The sequence below is a fragment of the Orbicella franksi genome, chromosome 14 (genome assembly GCF_964199315.1).
Source record: "Orbicella franksi chromosome 14, jaOrbFran1.1, whole genome shotgun sequence".
Lineage (NCBI taxonomy): Eukaryota > Metazoa > Cnidaria > Anthozoa > Scleractinia > Merulinidae > Orbicella > Orbicella franksi.
Genome location: NC_138158.1, coordinates 2,941,721 through 2,950,869, shown reverse-complemented (window position 1 = coordinate 2,950,869; position 9,149 = coordinate 2,941,721). Strand labels below are relative to the sequence as shown.

Below are 9,149 nucleotides of genomic sequence, written 5' to 3'. Positions count from 1 at the left end.
AGACCGGCTGAACGTTTTCTAAGTGCGTAGCAAAGCTAGTTGAATAAACTAAAATCACAGTCCTTTACCATTATAAATAAATACTATGTAACTACAGTGGCTTTTAAGCTTCCTCGTAGTTCAGACTTGAAATAGAAAATAAATCAGAGATGATTATTAAAAGGAAAAAAAATACAAAATTGTTATAATAAATACCTTAGTTGTTATTCAATTACTCTTTAATTTTAAGAATGATCAAGATAGGATTTGTCCCGGTTACTGAAACGTTCCAGACAACGTTGTCACTGGGAGATCGCCAAAAGTTATGAGAAGTAAAAAAAAAAAAACATATAGGAGACATCGTCTGAAATGACTCGTGTTTTGCTCTACTGACAATTGGAAGTACCGCTCTCTGATGTACCACCAAATTGTCACCATATGTGACGGCCAAAAAAATAACTGAAGAGCAATCAATCTAAGAAAACACATATTTCCAGCTTGGTATTGAAACAGTGATATGCCTTGAAACCTAGGCCTTGAATCGTGCACTGCCTCACTCCATGATCATTATTTGCAATACAAAAGCTAGACCTATCAGGTCCTATTATGGTTTTATATGAAGCTAAACGAGTGTTCCTCAGTGTGTTTTAAGGTGGCCTTTATCATACCATACAAAGTGATCATTGTGATGATCCAACTTCTAATTTTGGAAGGTCAAAATGTAGATGAATCAGTGAAAATTTAAAAAAAAACATCTTTTAGGGGTAAGAGAATAGTGCCATTTTATTTTATTACTAAGGCAGATATCTTAGCTGGACATCATGATACCACCTATTATCCAAACTTACTGAAGAGATGAGTACGTTTAGGAGAAGTAATGAATATCCACTGCATGTACTGAACTTAAATAGCGAATATAACCTTTCTTTTCATCACAGTAAATTACCTCTTCGTCTGAGGGCTTGTAGGTTGTGGTAGAGCCGTTGAAAGCTCAAATAGATCATAAACGGTATTGCATTGTGAATAAGGGACTTGGTTTCAATAGATTCCGATAAAGGAAAGTTTTGTATTTGTCAGCGATACCTTACATTACTGTGTTCGCTGTTCCAAATTCCTAAGTCAGTGTACATCGCGAACGTATTGTGCTCAATTTGTCCTTGTTTCAGAAGGATTTGTCGACTATTTAACGTCTAGGCGAATTATTTACGCAGTAACAAAGTTGACTTCTTACCTTATTCCAATCTAGTTTTCCCCGCTTCTGTTTTCTCGTGAAGTTCACCATTAAAATAGTACTCCATGCGGTCACCAATGTTAATCACTTCAGTTATTTATTGATGGTGTTACAAAGATTTAAATCTCGTAACTCGATAACCGGATTTCATTACAGTTCCACATCAATCGTATGGATTGCTCGGGTAGGGTTGTCATAGCTCCAATACTTTTTCGGTGATGTCTGCATCCAATTTAAGAAATAGGTCCGCAATGAGTACAGGTGGGAGGCAGCCATGCAAAATTTTACTATTCAAATGACTAACAGCACCTCATTTTTTTAATTCAAGTAGTTATACATGAAATGATAACAACATCATCATCATCATCATCATCATCATCATCATCATCATAAATTTACTAATGTGTCGAAATTGTTTTAGCCTAAGGATAACCCTCCACGAATACAGGACAACTACCTAAAAAGAAATTACGAAACCTAAGAATAGTTTTGAAATTAGTTTATTTACAAGTTGCAAACCTAATAAAAATTTAACAATTATTGTATTTAAAAGTTTCGTGAAAATAAAAGCATTTTTAAAAAACCTAATTAAATAATTATTGCATAGATCGAAGCTACGGCATCCCTGATCCAGTAGAGTTTCTAGGTTCATCTTGCGTATGACATTCGAACAAGGACCTCAGTTTACGGTAGTTTTCAATTTCTCCCTTGATGAACGATTGCTTTAATGTTACATAATCGTTCAGAAATAACGTAAAGGAAGTTCGGCTGCGAGATAATTAAGGAAACTGAAAGTCAATGAACACTCGGTCACTGCGAATGAATCAGGGAATCAGAACTCTTATGCTTGCGATTAGCGAAATTCAGTTTGGCTGAGTGTTTAGCTGCGAGCATCTGACCAACCTGCCAAATAAAATGATTTTGATTCCCATCAAAAGACGTGGAAATATTCTACGTTCTCCCATGCTCGTGACAGGCAATAAACGTAGGTTACAATCAACTCCTCAAAATGGACACCAATGAAAGGCGGAAACCTGGCCGCAGGTGGACATAGTTGGCTGGCTGGTTCTGGCCGAATATTACCTTAATCTAAACTCCCGGTCAGCAGACACTTCTCTAATGGGAAGAGCAAGAAATGATTCCGGGGATGGCGATGTCAGAGAGGGTTCACTATATTTAAAGAAAATGAGGCCGAGTCCAGCCTTGAATAGTACCTTTACTTTAACTTGAACAAAGATCCCACTGAGTCATTTTCGTTGAGGTGCAGCAGCAAACCTTTACTACAGTGGCAAGAAGTTCACAAATGGTGAAATAGTTGCATATAACTGCCAATTCGCCTATTATAACCTTTAAAAAATAAGAACCATAATGACAGGTGGCCGTGAGGTTGGTAAAGAAAAAAGAATTAAATTGGGAGCAAGGCTCTTTCCACCGCACCTCCACATAGTTACTTATTTTTTGTTTCTCTCTTTTTTATTTGTGTCCTTCTTACTCTTGTATACCGTAAAGATTACGAAGAACAGAATCCGATGAAGAAGTTATGGTAGAGGCCCTATGCCTCATAAGGGGGCCGGAAAGAGGATTCTGTGGTGTGCATTCGAGCACTCTTCTGATGCCAAAGTTGACCGCATTTCATGAACCATTTGCGGTCATATCAGCGGATGTAACGGCAATCCTTCAATTTAGTGTTAATTTGCACAGCACACGCATCAAGAGCACTGGAACCTTTTCGTGCCCGCAGGCCATTCTTAGTTAATCGGTATCACAAAACAGAGGGATGTATACGCCTGAAACTTCTTGTACGAAGGAAACTTCTATTTATTGTAAGAATATGTAAATAAAACGGCTCTGTAATCCTAGCGTCTGAGATTTTGCTACGGCTTTAATTTCCGGGTGCGAAAACCTTTCGAGACCTTCGAGAAACGGGCCTCAGGCTAAACAAAAATCGTCGAAGCCTCAACGTTCCTGCAGCTGCTAGCTGTGGCTACCATAACTCAGCACTGTCGAGCTCTTTTTTAACGTACTGGGTACTTTACTTATTAAGCTTGATCAACTTCTTGTTTTTCTTTCTCATAATTTTGTATGTGCGAGTAAAATTAAGATAAAAATCTTCCACCAGTTTTCTCATATCGTCTTCATCTTGGCATTGTCTTCCTGTAGAGAAAAAAATATATAAAGATCTGCAACATGAATGAAAGTGATTTGCGAGACGCCTACGGTTCAGCTGGAGATTTTATAAAATATCTTGGATCGTGTTTTAAGATAAAATGTTGCCATAGGTGGGTAAAGCCATCATAGCACCTTTCAATTCATTTTAAACTCGTGAATGCGAAGTTATGATTTCTCTTTTAAAATCTTCATGAAACATCTTGGATCTAATGTGTTTAAAGATAAAATGGTATCAGAAGTGGGCAAAGCTACATGTTGTATCCACCATAACACCTTTCAGTCATTTTAAACCCGTGAATGCGAAGTTATGAACTAGTTTTGGCAGTTTGTTGAGACTGATTCACCGTGTCCAACTGACGCTTGGGTGAAGCTCTGGGTGATACAAAATGGATTTTAAGTCACCAAGTCTTCTTTGTGTAGCTAAATGGAGGTGGTTAAATTAACTTATGAACTCATTTGTATTACCAGTGTGGAAGCAGTTAAAAAGATAGTTTGATATCCTAGACGATGGCTAACAATAATCTTACCTGTTTGTACCATTTTTCTCCCTTTCCTCTGATAGGCTTCAAAGATAATCCCACACGCGATAAATACTCCCAGAGTTGCCCCCCCCCCCCCCCCCCCAATCTGAAGTGTAAGCAAAAAGAATGGGCTTTCTGGCTCAAAAAACCGTGACCAAAGATGACTCTTCTTCAGTCTCAGTTATCTGAAACAAAATCCAGACACAATTAACCCTTTGACGGTCAACGGCGCATATACACGTCTCGAGTGGCCGTGCTCTTTGTACCACTTGTGACGTCATCGATTTACATGTCACCAGATATTCTTGATAAGCAGATAGTAGAGCTAGGATAGATCTATCCGCACGTCAGACGGTTTTGGATATCGAGGGCATTCTGACGTAGCAAATTGTAAAACAACGTTATCAGTTTTGGTGCAAAAATGATGGTAAAATGGCCCATTATACCTACAATTGATCAAGGTCCCATTTCCAGGCTTTGCCTAAGAATATGAAACGTAAAAGGTAGCTAGAGTACAAGGGCCCAGAAAAAGGAAAGGAAAGGGGCAAGAAAAAAATTCGCTTATGCGCGTGCGCCAAATTAAAATATTGTACCGTTTTATACCTAATCTTGGGGAAATTTTTCTTTTTGGCAAAAAATAGCTTTGTCAGCAAAACTAAGGCCCATTTAGCTTCGTGGCGGCCAAAAAACTGATATAACGGTTAAGAAAGGCATTTTTTTTGTGAAAAATTGGCAGTCAAAGCGAAACCTAAAAGTCTGAAATAAATGAAAGGCGTATTCTTCAAAATGTTTCCATTACCCTCTATAGCTCAGTTACTTCATCCGACATCGTTGCGTCACCTTAATAGGAGTTGTAGTGGCGCATTTCAAGAGATTTTGAAGAGCGAATCTCCTTTCATCCCGAATCTAGGCACGCAATACGTGTAGAAGGATTGTAAAGGTCTCTGTCGATTTTCAATGTTACGTGCCTAAGTTGCTAAATAATTGTAAAGGAAGTATTTTTCCTAGACTAAGTCTTTAGTGCTTTATTGATAGTTTTACAAGCTTTAATGATATCTCAAACGTTCTTTAGATAAATCATTGCAAATTAACCAAAGACTACTTCATTTTAACTCTTCTTCACTGTATGTGCCTCATGCTCCTCCTCACTTTCGCCTTCGTGGCTGGCTGATACCGCTAGAGCTGTATGGCTTACGTTGTACATGAAACTCTAATTAGAGCAGGACAAGAATAAACCCAGAGGGAAAAATATAAAAACTCAAGGTAAAGTCTGTATATGAGCCGAGTGGCCCATCAGGCCAGAGCTTATCCCGGTTTCTGTAGCATGAAGTTACTAGGAGTATCTCTGATCTCTGCCGCGCCCCCCCCCCCCCCCCAAGGATCATTGGGATGCTAGTCCAAAGCAGGGCTACCCCCAGCATTAAGTCCGCCGGTACCCCTTTATACACCTGGGTGGAGATAGGCACTGTGAGAATTAAGAACACAATGCAATGTCCCTGTCCAGGGCTCGGACCAAGACGGCTCTATCGAGTGATGAGTGCACTGACCATGAGGCCACTTTCCCTCCCACAAAGGGAGAAATAAGTTCTGTCAATCAGCTTGACCAATATCCTCGTTTTTGCTCTGATATATGATATATTCTCTGTCATTTGAGTTGACATTGTAGACCCGGGCCATCTGTAAACAGACATGACATGAGGCACATTGTTGAGTCATCTATTGTTAGATTTCAGACTGTTATTTTTATTTCTGAATTGACCTGACATTCACTATTTTGGCATTATAATGTCCTACCTTTGATATTACGATTATCAGTTGACTGGCGCCATTCCCAGTGGTAACTTGTTATCCGTTGACATCATTGGCAGCAAAACGCGCAAAACTGCGGCGACAAATTTATTATTGCTACCATTGGAAACGAGGAAAGTTACTCAACTGATTATCGTAGTAACTGTAAAAGAATTTATTCTATTCTTTGTACCACATCATAGCGACCTAATAGTTAATTGATGTGCTTGACTCTAGAATGAGCAACTCTGGCCGAGGTCATTGTGTTGTGTCCTTGGGCAAGACAAGGCCTGAGCACAGACTTTACCTACCTTTCAGTTTAACTTACTAGTGGCATACTGCTCAGGTCTTCTTATGAACTGCTGGTATTTCAATTTTTCAATATTCTGTGCAGACGAAGCCACCAGCAAGAGTCAGCCTTTCAGTTGATCATGAAGTTCGTTTAGAGACGCTTGAACATCAGCACACTCGTCTTATTCACAACACGGTAAGTTGGATGTTGATCAGGTCCTGGCTATATCTTTAAATTTATACCTTTTCTTGAAAACTATAACTCCTCTATATGGAGAACAGAACTATTATACAGGCCCTGCGGAGCGAATTTTCGAGTGGGGGGGGGGGGGGTAATGCAAACGCGTAAGCGTGAGCCAAGTTAAGGGGGGTCCAGGGGCATGCTCCCCTGGGAAAATTTGAAATTTAAGTCTTCTGAAATGGTTAGAAATGGATCTAAAACTGTCAATAGTGAAGTTAATTTTTAATTATTACAAAACAACGAGTAACAAAGTGGCCTTTCCGTTGGCCAAATTCAACTTGAATGAACAGCCTAACCTCTAATCTAAACCCAACAGACGCAACAGTGGAGTGTTACCTGGACATTTTTAAGTCGGATTCTTTGAAGGTGCCAAAGTTGCTTTTTCAATTGTCATTGAGAGCTGCAAACTCATTGGCAACATCTATATGACAAAGTTTGTCTATTCTCTGTTTGTGGGTGTTAAGTATTGTCAGATTACTAAATCTTGCTTGTGTCATCGTCGAGCGTAGCCACGTTTTCAGTCTCCGAGGAGAAGACAAGGATCTCTCGCCTGCTGCACTGGCTGCTGGATTTACAAGAAGTTTACATATGGTTATAATTTCACTTATCATACACTTTTTGGCTTCAGAAAGCTGCTTGATCTTATTTGATCTGCATATTTGGTCTTTGATCTTGTTTGGTCCACATATTTGACGTAGAATAATGTAATGTACTTTTTTTTGTAAAAGACAGACCTGGTTTACTTAAGTAAAAAGAAATAGTGATTTAATTCGCCAAATAAAGTGGAAGAGCTAAAGCCCCCCCGCCCCAGCCCCACCCCCTGTGCAGTCCCTGTTATAATTGTCCCTCTGCATAGTGTGACTGTGTTGTGTTCTTGAACAAGACTCTCAACAAGAATTATGTATGCGTCATCACAGTGGTCAAACTGTTGTGGACTCACTCGGCTGCGCCTCGTGAGTCCACAACAAATTTTGACCACTGTGATGATGCATATTGTTGTCGATAAGAGTACAGACAACATTAAACCACATTCGATTTGTGTTATTACCACAATATCAACGCCACAGAAAATGTTATTTTCAGAGCGCGACCTGAAAAAGGCATTGCCTGACACATTGACCTGAGCAGCGTTGTCTGGACTCTTATCGACAAAGGCAAATGAGCCAATCAGATTGCGAGATTAGTAGCAATTGTGGTAAAAAAGTGTCTTGCCTAACAACGTAAGAACACAACACGATAACCGCAGTCAGGGCTGCTTGACCTGGAGTCAGGCACACTAACCACCAGGTCATTAGCCTCCCAAATAACTAGTCGAAGTACATGTTTATAAATTATATTTTAGAACCAACTTCTCACAACTGATGAAAGAAAAAATGAAATTTATGGTAAAATTTATTTCCATGAATCTTCAGACATTCCTTTTTTTAGGAAAGACCCAAGTTTCAAGGCACTAGAGGAAAACAATTTTTTATGTCTCATTGTAAGCCATCTTATGTTAAGTTGTTTTCTGTAAATAGTGTGCAATGATAATCTTTTAAACTGTTAAAGTTCAGAAGTGCATCAAAGCAATTTAATACACTTAGTTCGATTCGTTATGTATTTTTGTTGCAAACAACAACAGCAACTTTATTTGTACTCACTAAGCTAAAAATTAACTCAACAACAATAAGTTTAAGATAAAAAAAAGAGTGCCTGGCTGCCAGAAATAACCTTAATGGGCTAATAAGACTGGGCAGCCAAGGCAATAAACCCATCCAGCTTTGCGAAATTCCATGTACTTTAAGGATTGTGTCACGTTGGAAAGCTAAGTGCATACAATGTTCTCCACTCAGCAGCTGTCAGAGTGACTCGAGACTTATTAAGGCCAGGAATTGACATGGCTCTATGTTTCAAGGTCATACATTTTCTGTGAAAAAACATGTCCTTTTGCACTCAGATAAAGTCACTGTCTGAGCTCATGTAAGGTTGACCTGCCCATCAGTTCTGAGAGGTAAGATCAGTACTTACAACCCTGTTGTGCTTAAAGTTTACCTTTGGCTTCAACTTATTAACAAACCAGTTTCAATTGATTTTGACAGCCCCTACCTTCATCTAGAAAAATCAAAGTCAAATTGAAATTGAAAACAAGAAAATCGAAAAATTAAGACTAACTCAAGTCAAACTGGTTTGAAAAGTTTACGAACAAAAATAACTTTACAAGACAATTAACAGACCCCTTTTTCAAAACTCCAGTTAGATATCTTGTGAAAATTCACCAATTCTTTTCAGTGAAAGCTGTCACTTCCCCTACCATAAAATCATGACTCTACAACCTATTATTCTCGGTTTTCCTTTTTTTTCATTAAAAGGTCATATTTGACCATGCGAAACAGCATCTAGCTAATCGATCAACAGCTTAATTATTACAAGCAATTTCTGCTCTAGCCACTGATACTCGTAATGGGGTTACAAAGAATGCAGAAATAGAATCGAACGATGGGCAAAACAAAGAATGTACAGGTCCCTAGTCCTCGGAAAGTGTAGGTGGATTTAAATGCTGTACTCTTGGAGGTGATCTGCGATTGCCTTCCAGGATACAGCTTTCTTGGAACGGTAGTGCAGAAAAGCAGCCCTCCATTGCATAAAAACATTATCATCCAAATTGGGAAGGAGCAGGTTGGCACCCGAGCTTCCGCTGAAAGTAGGCAGGTCGTGTTGGATGTGAGCTACGGGATAATCATTACTTGTGGGGTCATATTTACTAATGCTTAAACGTTTGGCCAGACCATGAGGGTGAGAAAACCCTATAATTGGTGAGAATTCGATTCCCTGGAGCACTTGTATAAAAGGTGTCAAAGCAGCCATCGTGCTACCTATCTTTTCAAATCTTAAAGCTCGATCCAGGAGGTATTTGTCCTGATCAGGCTCTACTTGCAGAGTCAACAGGCTG

At 39.2% G+C, this 9,149-nt stretch overlaps 1 protein-coding gene across 1 annotated transcript in view; it reads right to left on the bottom strand.

Annotated features, from left to right (window-relative positions):
• The window catches only part of LOC145467897 (uncharacterized), a 134,281-nt gene that overhangs the window by 94,110 nt on the left and 31,022 nt on the right, over positions 1 to 9,149 (bottom strand). The gene's annotated exons all lie outside the window — the stretch shown is intronic.